Source organism: Nesoenas mayeri (assembly GCF_963082525.1).
Source record: "Nesoenas mayeri genome assembly, chromosome: 3".
Taxonomy (NCBI): domain Eukaryota; kingdom Metazoa; phylum Chordata; class Aves; order Columbiformes; family Columbidae; genus Nesoenas; species Nesoenas mayeri.
The window spans coordinates 62,941,478-62,962,658 of record NC_137544.1 but is presented as its reverse complement, the minus strand read 5'-3'; the positions used below and the strand labels follow the sequence as shown (position 1 = coordinate 62,962,658).

General features: G+C 44.0%; 1 protein-coding gene across 4 annotated transcripts in view; it reads left to right on the top strand.

Annotated features, from left to right (window-relative positions):
* The first annotated feature begins 1,568 nt into the window (after window positions 1–1,568).
* The window catches only part of HIVEP2 (HIVEP zinc finger 2), a 141,965-nt gene continuing 122,352 nt past the window's right edge, over window positions 1,569–21,181 (top strand). For all 4 annotated transcript variants that reach the window (XM_080341337.1, XM_080341336.1, XM_080341339.1 and 1 more), the window contains exon 1: window positions 1,569–2,104. The gene's annotated coding sequence lies outside the window, so the exon portion shown is untranslated. The remainder of the gene's footprint in view (window positions 2,105–21,181) is intronic.

Below are 21,181 nucleotides of genomic sequence, written 5' to 3'. Positions count from 1 at the left end.
AAGATAATCAAAGGACTGGTAAGCTGCCGTGTGAGGAAAGAGAAAACTGGGCTTGCTCAGCCTTGAGAAAAGAAGGCTTAGGGGAGACCTCATCACCATGTTTCAGTATTTACAGGGTGGCTACAAAGAAGAATATGCAGACTCCTTCTTTTCTACAAGGAGTCAAACGGAAAAGATGAGGGGCAATGGGTAGAAGTTACTCCTGGGGAGATTCCGATTGGACACAAAAGGAATTTTTTTCAAGATGAGAACAACCAGCTATTGGAATATCTCCCCAGGGAAGTGGTGGATTCCCCAACATTGGCCACTTTTAAGATTCAGCTGGACAGGGTGCTGGGCCAGCTAGTCCGGACTGTGCTTTTGCCAAGAAAGGCTGGACCAGATGATCCTTGAGGTCCCTTCCAGCCGGCGCTCCATGAGTCCGTGACTCCAGCTGACCCAAAGCCGTTGTCAGCAGCAGGACCGGGGGCGTGTGTCGGTGCGGAACCTGCGCCGGCTCCTGCTTCAGTGGCGGCTCCGGCAGCCGGCGGTTAGTTCGCAGCCGCGGGAGCGCACTGGAACGCTGCCAGGAAGCGCAGGCACCGCGTCTCGCCTCCCAAAAGCCATTTCCCCGGAGGCTCCCCCGCCCCGGGGGCGCCCCGGCTCTGGGGCCAGCGGGGGCTCCGGCCGCTGCGGGAGACCGGCCCCGCCACACGCCCCGCCCCGCCGCCGGACGTTGCGGGCGCTCATTGGCTGCGGGCGGCCCCGTGAGCGGCGGCGAGGGAGGTGGGGGCGCGAGCTGCGGGCGGCCGTTAGCCGGCGTGAGGTGGCGGCAGCGGCCGCCCCCGGCGAGGGGAGCGCTGGCCCGGAGCCCGATGCTCGGTCACCGTGGGCATTCTCCGTGCGACCTCCCGGTGGCACGGGCCGCTCTCGGGCAAGGCGCTTCCCCACGGCGCTGGCGGCGAGAGGCTGTTAAAATAAATGCGTGTGTCTGCGGCAGAGCCCGGGGCGGCTGGAGCGCCCGCGGCGTGCCTGCCCTGGGCGGGCTCCCTGCCCTCCGCGGCGGCGGCGAGCCTCGCCGTGCCGGTGTGCTGCGCGGCCGCTGCCGAAGGGCTGTATCTTAGGCGGTGAGCGAGGGTCGGGGCGGCCGCCCGCCTGCCCAGGGGGCAGAGCCGTGCCCGGGTTCGCAGGCGCCTGCCGCGGCCGGGTGGGCGCCGCCGGCAGGCAGGTTGCGTAGCCGGGGCCGGCACGGGGAACCCTGGCGGTGTATTGTTCTCCCCGAGAGATAACGTGATCTTGACCAGGCAAGAGCGAGGGGGCGGAGGGGCCGGGGGAGAGAAATAAAAAAAGGAAGCGGCGGGAGGGGAGGGGGAAGGAGGATCCCGCGTCCTCGGAGGAAATTCTCAGGCCGGGAGGACACACGCCTGGTGCACGGCAAGTCGGGACTGGCTCTCCTGGGAGTTCCCTCGGCGGGGAGGGGGAGGGGGAGCGGTGATCTCCGCCGGCGGGGAGAGACTGCGGCTTCGCCCTCCGCAGCCCAGCCTCCTCCCTGCCCGGCCGCACGACGCACCTCTCCCTTGGCCGCCCCGCACACGCACACGGGCGGGCAGCGCCCATCACCTCGCGGCCGGGCGCTGCCGGTCGCGCCCCGCTCGCTCCCCGCCGGCGCGCGGGGGGACCCGGTGACGTCACGGGCGGCGCGCTCCCCGCGCTCGCTCCGCGCTCGCCGCCCCGTAACTTCTGTTCTGGGAAGTGGTGCCAGGAATAGCCCGGCAGAGCTGCCTGCAGCGCGGAGCGCTCCCTCCCGCCGCGGCCAGGGCGGGCTGCGGCTCCCGGGCCTCCGCCTCTCCCCCGTGCCACACCAGCCCCTCCGCCACTGTCAGGGTGATGGTGATGATCCTTTCCAAAAAGAGGGAGAGAAATGACCTGCCTTGAGATAAATGCGTGAAACGGGCGCCCCTTGGCCGCTGGAATATCTCTGTCTGTCTTTATATATAAAGAAGCACCGCGAGCCACCTCACTCCAGGCAAGCGCTTAGCAAAGGAGCAACAAGAGCGCCCGGCGGGATCAGCAACAACAAGGGCACCGGGAGGGCTTCCCTCCTTCCTCCTCGGTGACTTTCCAGGTGAGCTGCAGCGGCTGCTGCGGGCAGCCGCCTCCTCCCTGCCCGCCCCCTGCCCGCCGCTCGTCCCCTGTCACCGGCACCAGCAAACAGCCGCGCCGAGCCGCCGGCGGCGGGGGGCACTCCGGCGGCAGGGTTCGAGTGCCGGGCGCCGCGGGGCTGGCTTTCGGGCCGCGGCGGAGAGGGCGCTTGCTGAGCGGGGGGTCTGACGCCGACGCTCCAAGTGCTGCCGGAGAAATTGGCGGAGCAGCCACCGCCGGGAGCCCCCCCGGCCCTGGAGTTGCAGGGGTAAATGGAGGGCAGGCGCGGGGGAGGGCGCCGGCGGGGCTGTAAAACCGCCGGACCGGTAAGTCACCTCTGTGGCGGCGGCTCTGGGCGCTGGCAGTCACCGTCCCCGGGGAACCACGGCCGGCGGCCCTTCCCCCGGTCCGGCCAGTGCCCTACGGAGCCGGCGCAGGAGGGGAACGGGGCCGGGGACAGGCCTTTGTCGGTGACACGCCGTTAGGAAATGTGGGGAATACCCAGCTTGTAAGTGTATGCAGATGAGGCGCAGGCTGCCTTGCGTAATCCCCTCCTGTGGCGGGGAATGGGCATGGTCACCGCCGGGGAGAGGCGCCCGCGGGGGGGCCGCCCCGACGGGGCGCTCTCCGCGGCCTCCGGCGCCCTGCGGGGGGGGGCGCCCTGCGAGGGGGGCGCCCGGGGCCACCCGGCGCGGCGGCGGGCGGGGCGCCGGGGGTGGCCGAGGGGGGGGGGGAAGGAGGAGTGGCTCCGGCTGCCGGCACGTCCCCGCGGGGGACGCCGGGGGTCGGCGGGCGCAGCGTGTGTGCGGGGAGACCCGCCGCCGTGCCGGGGTGCGCGTGTGTGAGTGCGTGTGTGCGCGCTGCGCCGCGGTGACTGTTCCCTGAAGTGGGTGGGACGTTGGCCCGTTCCGGGAATGTTCCATGACGTGTAAACACCACAGGAAGGGGGTTAACGAGGGGCTCGGCCGGGGCCGCCGCCGCCGGGGCCCTCCCTCTGCCCGCCGGCCGGCGGGGCTGCCGCGGGGGTGTCGGCGGGCGGGCGCTGGCGGGGGCACGGTCCCTTATGTAACGCGGGGTACGCGTGCGGCCGGCGGTGATTATGTAAGCGGCACGTCCGCGCCTGTCGCACAGGATACCTCACGCCGGCACCGCGCCGGGAGGCAGGCGGGGACGGCGCGCAGGGACACTGCGTCCCCGCCGCTGCGGAGCAAGCGGCGCGGACAGGGGAAAGCCCTGGTTTAGCTCAGGTGATGCCCCTCATCTCCTCAGGCCGCCCCGGCCGGGGGCTGGCGGGCGGCACGGCCGTCCCCTCTGTGAGCGAGCCCGAAGCGGAGGGGAAGCAGCTGATGTCGCTGCTCCAGGTGGTGCCCCGGAGAGTTCCGACCCACGGGCGGGGAAGCCGGCGGGAGGCCCCGCAGCCTCAGCCCCTCTGGCCCGCGGGCTCGGCCGGCCGCCGGCCAACACGGCTTGTCTCTGCGGGCAGGCGGCCGGGGCTCGCCCCAGGACAACGATAAACGTCGTCCGAGCTTAATTTCCCAGAAAAGGAGTTCTGTTTTTCTTATTAGTTGGCAGTAATGGTCAAACGTCGAGGTTTGTTTTTTTTTTTTCCTTCGTATGGTAATTGCACAAATTAAAGGGTTTTTTTACTACAATAATTCGTAAATACCCCTTTAAATTTTAAAATGAAGTCAACTTTAATGTAAAGTCTGCCTGTTTTTTTATGTTATTAAATAATACAGAAACCATGCCTACTTAGTCAAGGGTGTTACTTTTTTATTCCTGCCCTAATATATCTAGACTCTGAATTATTATGGAAGTAAATCAAGTTTTTGGGGTGGCAAAAGCAAACTATTAATTGATAGGTCTGTGTTACTCTGTGGGATCTGTGCTTTGGAATGGTGCCTTCTGTGCCGAGTTTGTGCAGCTCCTAGCACAAGTAGGCTGTGGTCATCGATAGGAGTTCTGGGGACATAGAGTAATTACAGTGATTACTAAATTGAAAGAACTACTCCTCTAACAACGTACAGATTCAGTGGGCCCAGTGTTTAAATTCTGTTGTTGTGAATTGCCACTGATTACCAGAGGAATTTGCTCCTCAGGTTATGAGGACACAGTGCAGAATCCCTAGTATTTTGATAGTGAAAATGATACGCAGACATGCTAAAAATTTGCATCTGTTTTTAAAGATAAAAGAGACTCTGCCTGTTAGGTTTGCAACACGTGGACATATTTAGATAGATATCCTGGAACCTGGGGGTTGTATTTATTTACAGCTAGATGTTAAATCTTTCCTTATCCTTCCAGTCATGCGATACTTCTGAAATTTCAGGTATGAATTACCTGAAACTTTCTTAATTTCTTTTTTGCTTTGCCTAATTTTTTAAAAACAGTTGTTAGTGTTGTAGATTAGGCTGAGAGGGGTTTTTTTCCATGTGAGTTTCAAAAAATTACTGCTGTTATCTGTAAGTACACTTAAGGTTACTGTGATTTTCAACTTTGCAAAGGCAGCAGTGGTATGGTACAAAGTCAGAGTATCATTACCCTTGTTGATAGAACAATCCAAATTTTTAGTCTTTTATAGGCTATTGTGTTAACATTATTTTCCAATGGCTATTTGGCATAGCAGAGGTATGCATCCTGGCTGAGGTCGCATTTTAAGACATCACTGCTATGGGTAAGAATAAAATTGAGCAGCACTTGTCCTAAAGCACAAACGTAGAGGACTTTTAATTGTGTATCTAGGTCCAATTGTGTGGCAACAGTGCAGAGTGCTTCTTTACAAAGGCAGATTTTTAGATTCTCAAGTGACTAGATTGCCTCATATGAGAGATCTGTTTACAAACCTTCTTGTTACTATGAAGACAAAACAGAGAGCCATATGCATTCATGTGGTCCTTCCTGAATAATGGTACATGTGTCTGCTTGAGTGTTTGGCAGTATATCATGTTTAGTTTTTGTGGTGGCACCCTACAAGGCCATTCTTTTTTGACTTTCAACTATTTCTAATACCACTGGCTGGACTCAGTTATACGAGTTAAACTTATGACACCGGTCCACATGTTTGTAGCTAGGCTGAAAATTTTTAAAGCAGGGAATTTATAATTGAGCACTTTGCCAAACTTCTTTGTTTAGTCATTTATTTAGGTGCTTGCTTTTAAAAGAATGAAGGTGAATGGGATTTAAACAAAAGTGAAAGTAATGAGTACCATTTTGCATGTCCCTCTTCTCATGGTTTTTGAGTCATTAGCAGGGCAATTACTAGTTTTGAAATTTAACCATATTGGGTGAAGTAATGGCAGTATAGGAGTTCTGTGCATGGCAGAAGTGGTTTACCTAGCAAAATACTCATCAAAGAGAAACATGCTTGCTATTCAAGAATATTACTGTAGAGTAGTACAAGTCACAGTTATGTGACTTGTATTATGAAATATGGCAAGCTGTCTTTCAAATTCGAGTATGGTGGGGCTTTGTGGTCAATTATGTTGATAGTTATCCATCCAGCTCTGTAAGTAGAGCGCAGCAAGTACTAGTTCCGTGTATTTCTCACTTGATTCTGCATAATAATTCCAGGTATTATAAAATGTCAGAGCTGAGTACTAACTTTCTCTGCCTGTCTTAGGTCCTAACATAAATCAGATCCTGCAGAAGGTGGTTCTTCATGTCAATGGCTTTAATAAATGGTAAAGAAAGGAAAATGGTTTACCTGTCTTACCTCAGTCATTGAGAAGAGTGGTTTTAAATTATTGGCCCTTCTAGCAGGAGGAATGCATAATTATTGTTGGATCTGATGGGTTAAAGTCTTCAGCAAGATTTAATTGCTAATACTCTTGGGAGCTCCATAGAAGTGTTGAGTGCAGAGGTTGCATACCTTTGTTATTTGAAAAGAGTCCGATAAGTTATGAGGAAACTGCTTTAAAAATCTTCTATTTAAAGAGGCAGGTTACTTTTCCTTAACAGATTTCTTAAACAGCGTCTCTGAAGTAGTATGTTACAGATTAAAGTAACTATTTTTGAAGTTACTTAGTTTTCTCCTGTAATTTAAGCATGTATGTTGTTTGTTTGTGGTTTTTTTTGTTTGTTTTATTTTTCTTTTTTTTGTTTTTACTTTCCCAATAGAAGGACCTATCTAGCAGTTCCTGAAGAAGGGAAGAGACAGCAAGGCAAAGCATAAGCTAGATGGAAAATGCAGAATAGTGTTTTTCACGTTTCAATCAGTAATTTTGGATGCTACATTTAATTAAAATAACACAGAATTATCACAGAAGAAGGAAAGTTTCAAGCTGGCTGTGCCATTTTAATAGGAAATAGCGGCTTTGTATGATTTTTTTTCTCTTCTTGGGGCTTAAACATTTTTCATAAGATGTTGCAACAACTGTTCTATTTTAACAGGAAATACTAAAAAGCAATTAATTTGGGCCATATTTTTAACTCTCAAGTGAGATTAGAACTTGTAAAAGCACTATTCTGGCAGCCTGAGAGCAAAAATCTGTTGTAAATAGGAGTATTAGAAGTTTTTCCATGATAATCAACTAGCGAGCCCCTACTTAGACCCTAAGAAATCATAAATGAATTTAAAGAGTATGCTAATCTCTGGAAAGATCTGATTTTGGAGATTGTTTTACTGAAATAGCAAGTGGGAGGCATTCTGAACTTCTGTTCATAAATGAAACAATTGACTTTACCCTAGCCACTCATTTGTAGTTGGTTACCCCCAATAAGATTTGTCCACAGAATTCTTTCTCACAAAACTATGAGCATGGAAAAGGGGTGAGAGGGTATGGGTATGGGTAGGGGAAACAATCTGATGTGGTGTTTCCAAATCCCCAATGTGAAATAATCAGAAGATATGTAACTTTGCCTGTCAAATTAAAAGTCTTGCCTTTTTTTTTTTTTTTTTTTAATTGTGTTGTGATTAATTTCTCACAGTCATTAATATGGTCTAAACATAAGACTTTCTTCTTGCTCTGAGGCAGTTTTGTGGTTTCTGGGTGCTTATTTTCACTCATCTTCCAGCCACATTTTGCACATCTGCAGAATGATCACTCTTGTTCTCTGTGTGCCGGGGTAGTAGCAGTGAAGTGTGGACCACAACTGTTTATGGTCACAACGTTGCTTGTGTTTCTGTATTTCCTTGTTCTGCCTTGGGCATGCTGCTTTTACTGTTTCTTGAAACTGAATATTGCCTTTTACTTTTTCATAGATTTATATATGAGTAAGCAAAAACCTATATGTGTTCTTTTTCTCCACTTTCTTCGGATGGGGGCCTCAGGGTGTACCTACCAAAAATGTACCACTTAGCTGGCAATATTCTTAAAGTAAAACAGTGTACCACTATGGATGTAATTATGTGATATAAATTCCCTTGGTATATGGTTACGCTGATACATCCAGTTTGTATAGTGATTATATCATTTTTTCTGAGTTTGTTTATGCACATTCTAGCTCTGTGAGTGTAGACTTGATCTCAACAGAAAATTTATTTCTAAAAATGACACAGAAAGATAAGTAATGTAACAGTGTAGTTGGTAGTGGGTTTATGGCCACTTCATGAACACATGAGTTTATTTTGTTGCACTCAGTTTGTGTTTAACACATTTTTTTTTCCTTGCGATTGACAGTTCTGCACTAATATACTTAAGAGAGTCTGAAAAATGCAACTCTTAATATGCAAGAAATGTCAGCTTGCACAAAACAATCTGTAGAGAATACCCCTGTTCTTAAAAATTTAAGTTCACCTCATTGCAACTTAAGTAAATTGTAATAACCTGCTGCAGCTCTGGCTAAAATGTCTGATTTATGTAAGCTGCCAAAGGTGGAGGGGAAAGGATGTACAGTATTTTTTGAAAGGCATGTTTCAGTTGCTGTTGGTCATACAGGAGGAACTCAAGGTGTGATTGTTATAGAAAGTTTCTTTTTTAGATAGTGGTTCATTGGAAATTCCATACGAAGGAAAGCAGTTAGGTGATTTGCATGTATAGTTCAGTTTAATAGAAAAGTGAAAACTAGAGAAGCTGAAGGGAATTGAAATGGCATTGTCAGGTGACATTTTACAGGTAGTGCAGTAAAGCAGGGTTTGACTCTCTTCATAAGAAAATGCTCATGAAAAAAAGCAGAAAACCCCCAGATTATTTTCGATAATTTATAGTGAGTTTTAGACTTTCTTAGCTGCAGAGGTTAGTATCGTTGCCAGCCTGATTGGGCTAACTTAAACTTCCCTAAACCCTGGTGGAATTTTCCTCTGCTGGGCTTGGTGGTAGACCATCAGAGCTTGGGTGCACTTCTTATCAAGTGATTTATGAATAAGAAGTAATACTGGATGTTTTCTGATAAACAATTTTAAAAATGGAAAGAAATGTCCAATTACACATTGTAGGTCACGATATAATCTTGAAGAACTTAGTAGAGCAGAATGCTTAATTTTGTTGAAATAATATTATTTAATGAGCACTTTTCCCATAGAGTAATATCTGTGCTTAGGCAGAGAGGAGCTTTATGTTTAAAAAAAAATCTGACAGGACAGGAGCAGGATTATCAGAATTAGTCTTATTAGACTGTGGGGTTCTCCTGCATATTAGTGTTTATTTTTTGTTTGTTTTGTTTTTTGTTTGTTTGGTTGGTTGGTTTTTGTTTGGTTTGTTTTTTGTTTTTTGTTTTTTTGTTTGTTTGTTTTGCTTTGTTTTGTTTTGTTTTGTTTTTTTTTTGTTTAAGATAAATGGCCCAATCTCTGTATTTATGTATTTTATATTTGTGGTTTGCATTAAAACAAAACACATGTAGTATGTGAAGAAAGAATAGCATAAAATAATAACTGGGATTACCCTTCCTTGACAACAAGACATATTTAGTTAAAGCAAAAACTATTTAGTTTAGACCAAAGCATTCAACAGAGACTAAGTTGCTGACGTCTATTAAGAGTCTTCATAGCTCTGTATAGTTAATTTTGAATGTAGTCTGTTCATGAAAGTACTAAAAGTGTGTGGAGTTTCATGTTCCTTGTCTTTCAAAGACAGCTAAAATAGTTCAGTTAGCTGGAAAATAGATCTTTATTTGCTCTAACTGTTGTCAATTTATGCAGAGTTTGAGAGTGATTTTATTTCTGTCAGTGCAAGCATTAGCAATGAAAAAGATGCTCTGGAGAGTAACGCAGGCCCCTGGATAACTGAGATCTGTGCACGCTGGCAGTGTATGACTGAGGCCTCTGAGACACCTGTGACTACTGACTCATCTTGAGATCCGAATTTCTGAAACTATTCTGTTAACATTTGAGAAGAGAGAATAGAGTACAATTCATGGTCCTCTCTTACAATACAGAGACTAATGTTGACTTATTCCCATTGAAAATCAGTTATGTGTATGAACACAGTTTCTGAAGCTGCTTATAAAAGGTTTTTCCCTGCATTTGTCTGAGATAAAATAGTTCTTTAGAGAAAAAGGTATTTATCCTTGGCTGGACATTCATAGACTCCTACAACCAAGTTCCCTATCCTGTTTAAGTATGAAAGTTTCTACACTTTTGAAGAGATTGAATTTAGCTATGAACTTCAGACTATAAAGTTGGACATTTTGATGCTGTGTGATACGATAGTCTATTTAGATCGCCAGGAGAGGTCATGGTACTAGGCTCTTTGAGATTTTGCTTTAAATTCTCAGCAAAGCTATGTGAATATAATTACTTCCAACATTTTTAGTAAAATTGTGTCAAACAGAACTTGCAGCCTGTTCCATTATTTTGTGCCTACAGTATTAGAAGAATTCCTCTAGAAGTTAGTGGATATTTTCACAGTGTTGCTTGGCTAGAATTTTTGTTTTCTTAAGGCTTAAATAACGGATAAGTACATGCATTTAATTTTGTGAGGTACAGTCGAATTTCGATACAGGCTTAGCAAGATGTTACTAATACCTCTGAAGAAATTTGTGATAAGTGTAAGGGTAGGAATCATTTATATAATATGCTTGAGTAGGAAACGACATTAGTGAAATTATGTTAGTGATGTTAGCATGATGTTAGTGAAACAAACTCACAGGAAGGTGTTTGTTTTAGAGCTAGAGTGAGGCCAAAAACAGTGGCACTGCCTCTGCAGTAGGTTGGTATGGTGGCAAAATGTTGGGATGGAGAGGTTAATGAAGTGGGTCTAATAAGTTATCTGTCATATTTAATACATGCTGTTACATATTGTTCACTTCTGTTTTAGGTTTTTAATCTCTGATTTACTTAATTACTAATTAAAAAATACACAAATTGTACTCATCTTTGACCTAATTTATTGTAGTGGGTAATTTTAATTGTTGGTGCAAAACTTCAGAATCAGTCATGCATCAGTAAAACTACTACATAATTTGGAGTAATTAGTAGGACAGTTTTGAGTCAACTATGTTTTTGCAAAGGAGTAAAGTTGTGAGTCGGAACTGATACACAGAGGTTCCCACAGCACGTTGCTTTCATCTGGTTTGTTATTGACAGGACTTTGTTCTGTGAAACATCAGGAGACAAAAGGATAACATATAGTACCATCATTTCCTCTACTTTGTTTTTAGCTCAGCTCATTAATAGCTGAAATCTGTTACCATGTAGAAACTAGTACATAAGGAAATGGAAGCATATCGGATCCTCCAGAACTTCTCTTTTGGAGTGAGGACAATGTGTGCTTATACACCACCTTGGAAAGCTTGTTTTGCTTCTGGGTTGTACAGGTTTCAGCATCCAGAGTTGATAAACGTGAACCTTCCATGATGGCAGGTTCACCTGAACATGTTCACTTGTAAAAGCTAAGTGTACAACCTCTGCTTTAGTTTTGGTCTGTATCTTCTGTGTGGTGTTTGATAGTGGTGTGTCTGGGGTCTTTGCTTGTTTTTCTGTAGTAATGGTGAAATAGATTTCAGTAGATGTGCCCTGACTTTCGTTCCCTTACTCCCTAGATCATCCTCTGCATGGCAGGAAAGAGAAAGACACATGGGCCGATGGAGTTCGTTTACGTACACCTCTCCAAAGCTTCAATGCAGCATATTTTCCACAAATGGAGTGACTATGAGAGAAACCTTTTAATTTTCTTTCACAGCCTTAGTAACTAAAGAAGAAAACAAGGATGCCAGATACACATTTTTGGATGTATGCTGGTTGAGAATGAGGCCTAGAGAGGAAGATAAATCAGATGGAGAGGGGAGGTTTGAATATGACTGATGGTGAATTATAATTGCCTACAAGAGGTTATTTTTATCAGATCAAGTCTCCCTCTAACATTAAGTCCTCAACCTGAGGAGTTTTAGTACTACAGTCTCTAAAATCTCTGTCCAGTTGCAAGTTGTATAAGGATGTCTTGATGAGTAATTAAGATCCAATAGAAGGCACTGTCTTGGATTCTGTGGTAGCATCCTCTGACTTCTCTTGTTTGACATCTCCACAGATAATTTACACACAGAATACAATACAATCTTGCTCAGTGCTTGCAGGTATTCATCTTTATGTTTGTTTATGTGCTGTTTTGATTTAATTTAGTTGCAGTATCGTTTGATCCTGGTCAGTAGTTCAACCCACTTAACTAGCAAGCAGGGGAATAAATGAAACATTTTGACTAAGTCTTTCTCAGTCAAGTCGGTTGTCTGGCAAGCCAAAACTGTAATATATAGATTTTGTGGCTATTTACAGACTCACACACTAGAAAACAGAGTGTCATGCTTCTCAGTTTCATTACATAATTCAGACAGTATTACATCCAGATGATGAGATTACACCTGTGTTTTTATCTGAGTGAAAAATGCAGTTTTTTGGCTCCTGCTCTGATGTTTTCCCGTAAAAATAAATAGCTTACACCAGAAAAGTGAGGGGTTTTGCTGTATTGCATAAAAAAATATTTAAGCATGCATGTCTGAGTATATGCCTATACACTTATGTCATCACAGCTTTTGCCTCCAGTCATGTCCTGTCTCCTTCACAGTACAGTATACCAGGAATAACTTCTTGAGAGCTGATGGTTCCAGGTCTGGCTTGTTTGTCACTGAGAGGAAGAGTTTTCCTAGATGCAATGTAGGCTCAACTTCTGCTATTATTTAAATGTCAAAATATTTTAAATAAACAAACTCATTTGCATTATTTATGTGTGAATATTAGCATTTATTTCACAAGCATGTGTATAGATCCACATACACAGCCACGCTTTGTTAAACACGTAGAAAAATCATCCTAGTTCTCGATGATGAACTGCTGTGGTTTTGCACTGGTGCAGTGAGTATCTGAATCTACCCAGGAGATCTGTCTGAAGAGTTCTTCAGTGTTCGCTGGTACATTGCTGATATGATGATACCAGCAGTCAGTAACTGAGTGTGGCCATTTTTATTGCCTGTGACTGATTCGGCCAAGCTTGTGTCCTGTTGGACCCTGAAAATGTTTGCCTTCTAAGGTGAAACACTTTGAATTCCTTTTATGTCCTCTTATTTCTGAAGGATGTAATCGTGTCACTCTTGGTTTAGTCAGAAGGTTATTAAGGGATCATTTCTGAGGCCCTGTCATGGGTGGCTCATGACAGTCAACTTGTGGGTGGTGCTTGTTAACCCTTACCCCTTTGGTAGGACACACCTTTCAGTGCCATGGCTGAACTAGTGGTGCCAGGTCTCATGGCTGTAGAAATGTGACCTGCAAGTCAATCCATGAACAGACTACCTGTGTAAATAGATTATGTAAATGAAAGCATAAAAAACACTTGCATAAGGCCAATGCTCGTTGTGTTGTTGCTTGACCATCACTTTTCTGGTGTCAAGCACAAAATCATCTTGCCCTTATCTCACAGTTTTCTAATCAGTGCCCCAGAGCTGAGAAGATGACACCAAACTGCTCAGCACATCTTGTGTTACTGTGTGAACTGCCCTGTCTTTTGTGAATAAAATGAAAACTCTTATTTTGGATCAAACCCTGACTTCAATAAAAGTACAGAATGGCAAGTTGTTAGTGATCCTTTTTTCATGAGACCAGGATTTTACCATCAGCTGTAGACTGTATTTGTACTGCTGAAATAAAGTTCCTTGTGACTGGCTCAGCCCATCGCTGGAAACCTCCAGGATGCGGGGTTTGCTTTCCTTTGGATATAGTGACACTAGGTGAGAATATTGGAGAAACTGTCTGCATGCAAACAGCCTCCAGATACTTGAGGCAGAGGAGATATAAAACAAAAGGCACTCTCACAGAAATGATTGTTACGTTGCCAGATGGTACAAGGTAATTTGGAAAGAAAGAGTGAAGATATATTATCTACCCCAGGTGTTTTCATTGTGATTTGAATATAGAATGTGTGAAGTCTTAGGTACAAGTGTTGGAACTGATGGTGGCTTAGAGCTGTGGTTTTAGGTGTTGGTTTTGGTTGGGTGGTGGTTTCATCTGAGAAAGGAACTTGCTGGGTTCCTGAGGGCATCTTAGTTCCAGCAGAGTTTGTGAGCTTGGAGCCTGGACTGTGCCTTACATGTACTGTATGCTGCTTTCTCCAATGACATCGCTTTATCTGGGTTTGGAACTGCTTGTTAAGATACGAGAAACTTGCATTTCATTTCAGTTTGTGTAGGTCATTTTTTCATTTTTTATTTTTTAATGAGATCTGATACCTTCTTGTGTCAAGTGGTATAATTTAATTTCAGAGGTTTTTTGTTTTTTGGTTTTTTTTTATTCAGCATATAGATACAAGAGAACAATATTTACAAGAGGTCTGCAGAGTTCTAGTGTGTTTCATTTGGTGTAACCTGCCTGTCCTATGTATCTGGTCTTCCATCTGAAGCCCAGTAACACTGTATTGAAGTGGGTTATCACTGATAACTGGATTTTTTCTTTTCACTTTCCCTCTTGTACTCTTGTACCTGATGGGTTGATGAGCTATTTTATTTCTTCTTTTTTTTTTTTTTTTTTTTTTAGTACTACAAACAAAATAAAAAAGGAAGAGGAAAAAACTCAGATCAACCAAAGATTATGACATGATTTTAGAATTCATAACCTTGGGCAAAAAGGGCCACTTATTGGAGTAATTCTTGAGTAACCTAATTGTTTGATAAGGATCCTTGCCTGTTTAAGTTGTTGTTGGTTGTTGGAAACAATCCATTTCTAAATTTGTGCCTTACTGCATACCCTGAGGTATGTGTACAACCCACTCTAATTGCACAGTTTATTATTTTATTAATGAGAGCTATGATAATGTGTTTGCTCATGAATTCCCTCCAGTCCAGGTATGGTCTCCTAATTGCCCAGGGTTCTGCAATTCCATCATTTGTTCTGGGGGTGGTGACGGAGAGCAAAAGCAAAGCCTTCATAAACATGGTTTAAAGAACTTAGACCTTGCCCTGAAGCCCGTATTTGGTGTGATATTGCAAGCAAAGGCTGGAAAGGTAGGATACCTTTTTAACACACACACACACATACACGTAATGAATAATAATAGAAGTGGCAGAAGTAAATTCTTACTACATCATCTTGAGTACCCGAGACTTTGCCAGCTGGAAGGAGAGGCCTGTGCACCTTAATTGGCCTTCCTAACCATAACAGAGCACCCCTTAGTGCTTCTTTGATCCGGGTTTCTCCTGCCTGCTTCTCTGCCCGAGCGGCTGGAAGACTCGCACTTCACTTGCTGCAAGGCACACAACAGTGAGCAAGCATCTGGCATGCAACAGCAGCTCCTGTTTTTAATGAGCCTCCTGGGTAGCAGGCATACCAGGGTGCCCATTCCCATGTTCCGGAAACTATTTCTGTGTGCAGATAGGAGATCCGTAGCACAAGAGCAGGGAACAGCATCAGTGGAGGTGTGGTCTGTGGAAAAGTCGGGGAAATCCAGTTTACTGTGCCTGTAACTCTGGAGACAGAGCTTTCCCGTCAAAAGCCATGGCGCAACACCACAACCTCAAACAACCAGCACTTGCTCCTCAGTGCTGCCCGGCTTTATGGGGACACTGTGAACCCCTGACCCTGGGCTTGCAGAATCTGGGCAGCTCTCTGAGGACATCGGGGAAACAGTTCTCCGTGGCTTCCAAAAGTGCTCACTACAGCACTTGGCTCTTCTACAAGGGCTTTTCGTAGCTGTAGCCCCTGTGGCTTGCTGCAGCATGGTTTTCTGGTGGAACAGATGGTATATTACGTAGAAACTTTATTTTTGTATCACTGATTTTTATTTATTTATTTCACTGCTTGTCCTGCTTGTCTTCCTTTTTTTTTTTTTTTTTTTTTTTTTAAAGTGGGTGTATAGCATAAGTGCACAATGTGGGATCAGTATTGGATTTGCTTTGGATATATTAATATTTGCGTATGTGTGCAGTATTTTACACCAAGTAGTGTGTACTTTCTGAAGTTTTAGTGAGCAGATTTTATTTATTTAGGTTGAAATTAGTTCAAAATACTGTAAGGCAAAAAAGCCTGTGAAAAGAGATCTTTGAAAGGAAAAGTAAATATCTTCTTAAACAAGCTTTGTACTCACTGGAGTACAGTTTCATTTTTAAGTCAGTAGATGTGTTTTCTCTATCTAATCTTTGTTTTTTTAATTGATATCATCTGGTCAATTTGAGTGAAGATACTATTCCCATAAGAAAAATATTTATTCTAAATATTATTGTTGCCTAGGATCTTGTTGAATTCATGAGATACAGAAGCAATCAAGTTGATTTAATATTTCTAACATTTTTATAGTGTTTTCTCATTGTTTCCATGAAAGCAATTTCAATAAATATTTTAGCATTTGCTTTTGGTTTCTTGAAATTAGGTTACCTATTGCTGGAAACTGCAGGTTCTTAAACATGGGTTTCAGATCAGCTTTGTCTTGGTTAGACATTTGAAATAAAATCTAAATACTTGAGCAAGCCCTAAAACAAGGGCTTACCTTTTCCCTCGATGAGCTTCCAGGACTTAATGTGTTTTGCCAAAAGAATCTCAGTAAGCCGTTGCTCACAGAATATAGTTACAGTCACAGGGCTTTGGTTCCACTTAGCCCAATCACTTTCATATATTCTTACATATATATTATTTTTTACATATACATTCATAGATACACAAGCGTATGTATGTACATATATATGTATACACACATACACGCTTCTCACACTGTATGTCAATGGAAACTTGCACACACCTGCAATGTATGAGATCATGCTATTTGAAATTTAAGACTTATGAAATTTTCATCCATAAACCAGATCCTTACCACATAATCCCAGTAGTGTTTTTTTCTTTGCAATGTTGCATTTTTCCAGTAGCTTCTGAATGGGATTCTGTGTGTCCTGGTGTCTGGAGACCCCTTGAGGAATGTGGGGGCAGAGACTAGTTCTGGTGGCAGTGTCCTCCTGGGGCGGGAGGAATGGCACGGGGCAGCCCAGTGCGGTGGATGAGTAGACAAATAATGGGGGATGTTTCAGGGATTTCTGATTGCTGCCACTTCAGTGTGGGTTGGATCCTGTCTGTCAGCGGTGGGCAGTCTCTCATGCTTCATCCCGTGTACTGCTGGATCTAGGTTGGGTACCAGGTTCATAGTGAAAAACAAGCCCCCACACTTACGTTTTCTACCACATATACTTTAAAGATAAATACCTCTTATCACGTGTTTGGCACATTGGACCTTCTCATCATTATTTGCTTGGCTTTCCTCATAAAAGTGGCACAAGATGTTTTAATTGTGTGTTTACAGGGTTGCTTGAGAGAATTAACTTAGTGATGAGAGAGTTCAACAAAAAATCTCAATGTAATGTTTTTTCCACTTGCACTTCTCAAATATTCCTTTGAATGGAAGTGAAAAAATTATAAAAACCTTGTCTGTAGTTTAAGTTTCTGAGTGATACATTATAGTGACTTTATTCTAAGTATTACACAGATGGATTGTAAAGGGGAAAAGTGTAAGTGTTTGTGGGAATCTGTAAAAGTGTTAAATATTTTGTAGGTAGCCAACTTTGTTTAAGAGTTGTTTTCCATATGCATTTCTACTTACTGCAACCAATTTCTATTCTGGAGTGGAAAAACATGTGTTTTCATCAGCATACCAAGAGCACTGACAGTGAAGCCAGTTCACCATTTCCATCTGTCCCTTAACTTCAAGTTTTGAACTCCAAATGAAAGAAAAAAAACAACAGGTACAGCTCTTTTAAAAATATTAGGGCCATATTTGGCTGAAAAGTATACTGCAGAGAAAAGCACTTTCTCACCCCAAACCATGGTAGAATACCATGAATGGTTTAATACCATTCTTCAACTAACAGAACAGTAAGATTTAGTTACCTGAAGATTAACTCTCAGGATGTGGATGGGTCTGCGAAAACGCTGCTGTTCCTTATTACATACTCTACTCTTCATCGACCACTATTGCAACAGGCAGGCTCAGAGGTGTGATAAACACCTGTTGTGATTCCTTGTGCTGGTGCCAAATTTTTGCACAGCTTCTCCTGGAGCTGCTGTTGTGCCATGCAGCAATTGTCTTGGTACAGTCAAAAGTAGAAATTGTGGGTGCATTTCTTTCATTCTTAGATATGGGGCTAAAAATAGTTCACCAACTTATCCTGAGTAAGCATAGTACTTTATAGTCAGATTTCAGAAAATCAAATGTCTGCCTTATATGTTGTTTAGGATGCTGTATGCAGTGGAAGTGTTCTTGCAGTACTTGGAAGGTTTTGTCCCCTTTTTCCTTCTCTTGGGAGAATGTCACTGCTGAAACCCATCGCTGTATGTATGACATGGGCCAGGTTCTGATCCAGCATGCACATTTTTAAGGGTCAGATTCTAATCACTTTACTCGGATTGAACCAATCCAATCTGCCTTTGCTAAAGTTAATGCTGCTTTGATTCAATGCAGAATTAAAATCAGATTTTCTTCCTCAGATTGTGTATTGTGTACTGCAAATCACTGTCAACACCAAAGACTCATTTGTCTGCTTTTTTTCTATTGAAAAGAGTCCTGATGATTAGTATCACACTGAGAACCTTCAGGATTTAGTCGTCAAGCTAATGTCAGGACAAGAAGCAGTAGAGGTTGCTTCATGGTAACTGGGCAGTGAATCTTCAAGTTAAGCTGTCTTTGAAAAATTTACCTCTAAAATAAAAGTTAGAAAACAACCAAACCAGCTCATATCATTGTAGAAGAATATGTTTATAAATAACTTAATTAATTTCCCACAGCACCCCATAGCTCCTCCACTGCCCCATAGACCCACAGCACCTCATAGCTCCTCCACTCTGCCCCATTAAAAAGATAATATTTGGCCTTCTTTTAGTAAAATGCACTATTTTGGTAAGCAAATGGCATCGCATATGCCCCACAAAAGATATGATTTCTTATGACCCCAAGACACAGACTGATGGTTCTCTAGTTTCAGGTCTAATACTCTGAATTATTAGGGCCGAAAGGCTTGCTTCAGTTCCTGGTGTGACCACAGGGTGGTTATTGCAGAAAAATGGCAAAAATACTCTGCTTCAGCTAGTGGTGGTAGTATGAGATGAGAATCCATAAAAGCATTTTCCAAACCCTGTGTAACCTTTTTCATTGAAGTTTGTTAAATTAAGTGCCTCTATTTGAAAATCACTTTCTATTAAGTGGGGTAGTGCTGCCCAATCTGTCGCATTTAGTGTATAGAGGAAAAGTCCAGAGTTCCAGACACCAGCGGTTAACGAAAATGGGTCTAGAATGTGTCTCCTGAGTGTAAGTGTACTGTCCATCCCCCTACCCAGGAGAGGACCAGCTAAAACCAAACCATTTCCCAAGGGTGGTTGTTCTGACTGCTCTTTAAGACTTCAACGGTGGAGACTGAAATCTCTGGGATGGTCTAGTTTGGATTCTTAATGATGCTTTCCATTAAATAAGTCTTTCTAATGTTTAACTTAAGAAGGTAGTAATGGTGGGTAGGACTGCAATCCAGGTTCTCCTTACGCTTGCCAGGTAGGTTTACTAAAGATCTACCTAGGGTCAGACGGAGAACCTGTCAGGCAATCAGTTCCCAAATGCTGAACTCTCACATGCCACTACACAACTCCTGTGCCTTCACCGTTTTCCTTAAGCTGGGGCCTTGTCTGCTTCAGAAGGGCAGGGATGAAATTGAAAAGAAGGCATCTGTCTTCACTTTGCTGGGTTGTCAGCCACAACTGACAAGGGAGCCCTGTAGCTTTATGTTGTAGTTTTGCCCCAAATGCATTCACAAAACATGTTTTACTCCATGGATCCAAAAATATGTAAGACTTGATTTCCAGATGCTTGCAGAAGTATGGGCTGTAGCGAGAGCATAGTGCATTTCTATATTGTAGTAATATTCTTACACAAGCTGTACAAGAAAAATAAGAGCAGCATGGCTCCTAAGCAAATATTGTTTCTAGTCACATACGATACTTTGCAGCTGAGCCTGGTAACACGCTGCTTAGCTGTTTTGCTATGCAAGTGCAGAGAACGCTGTTAGCAATAAAGCCACTGCTGGTTTCTCCTCCAAAACCTCCCTCCTTGCAGTGCATTGGAAATGACTGAACTTTGGCCCTCAATCTGCTGACACCCTGAGGGAGTGTAAATGTAATGACGTCTTTGCTTGTTTCAGCTGCACAACAGGAAGCGCTCATGGCCTCCCCTTCTTCCTGCTCTGAGAAAGTGCTGCCTTTTTTTTTTCTTTCTCTTTTTTTTTTTTCCCTCCCTTCCCCTGCAGTGGAGCAGGCTCAGACCTAGTTCCAGGTCTGGGCTCGGCAGCCAGCCCCCATAGCTCCTGCTTCCTGGCTGGGGCAGCCAGTCGCCTCCCTATTGCTCTGCAGTGGTGGTGATGCCAGAAATATGAGCGTTTCTATTTTTTTCTTTCTCTTTCGCCCCCCGGAGAAGTGACCGAGAAGAGAATACAGTTATGTGGCCATGGCTTGCTCCACAGAGCATGTCACTGGATACAGCTCAGCTGCAAAGACCAGGATGGTCAGGTGATGATCTGCCTTGGGGAGACCACATCACTTGCATAATATAGAGGACACACTGTCAGGTGGGCATTCAGGGATCCTGGTATACGGTCCTAATAGTGCTGAGTAATGCTGAATATACAGGGCCTGAACAGATTTCTTTGCCTTGCTGGAATACGGAGACTTGCTTCTTGCAGAGCATTGACAGGAAACCTGTTTAACCCTCTCTGGCTGCTGCTTTTAAACTTCGTAACCAAAAGAGGGATATGAGTAAGAATTGATATTGAGAAACATAAGCATTTTGCAGCTAACTCAGGGAGGAGGATTTTGTCTCATCAAATTCAGCAAAAACATTAAAGCAATACAGTGTTCTTGCAAGATAAATTAATTGGTTCAATATTCAGCTGTTATTCTCTAATGACTGGGGGATGGGTCACTCTTTTAAAAAATAAGATGCATATGCACTCGGGAGTTTGCATATTGGGGCGTGAGAAGAGGCACCGAGTAGTCTAGAGTACAGTATCCTGAATTTGAAAGATTTAATTAACTTTGAATGTAAACAGTGCTGGTGCAGTTGCTTATTTATATGTTTAATGTTGCACAGGCATATTATTTGAGGAGCAGCTTTTGTCTGGGTTCTGTAATAAGCAAGTTCTGACTTTACCTTATCAATCACACTATCTAGCTAAATAACTGTTGTTTTTAATAAGCTGGAGTTATGTAACGTGAATTGTGCATGGCGAGATGCTTGCAAGCCGGGAAAAGCAAGAAAGGCAAAGAAATAACAGCACTCAGCCTTCAGCGCGATAGGATATAGCTGGTTTTGAAATTAAATACTGTGTGTTGGTACTCTCAGCTGCAGACAAGGTCCAGCTATTCCTTATGAGGATGTGTCTTGAAACAACATCTTGGGATGGGAATGTTTAACAGACAGAAGAGTGAATTTGCTCAGGCATGTGCAGTCCTTGGAGGGTTTTGTATATGTGCATGCCAAATTCCATCCTCCTCCACCACCACTTCCCCCCCCACCCCCCCGTTGTTTTTCCTCTGGAAAAGCACTATAGAATAATAAATGGGAAAAGTCTCTTAAATGGGACTGATTTCATGTGTAAAAGAAAATAACTTGATGAGCTATGATTGCCCCTATAAAGTGTTGTATAAATCTCTTCTTTTAAATATGCCCCTATAGGGTCATTAGGCAAGTAC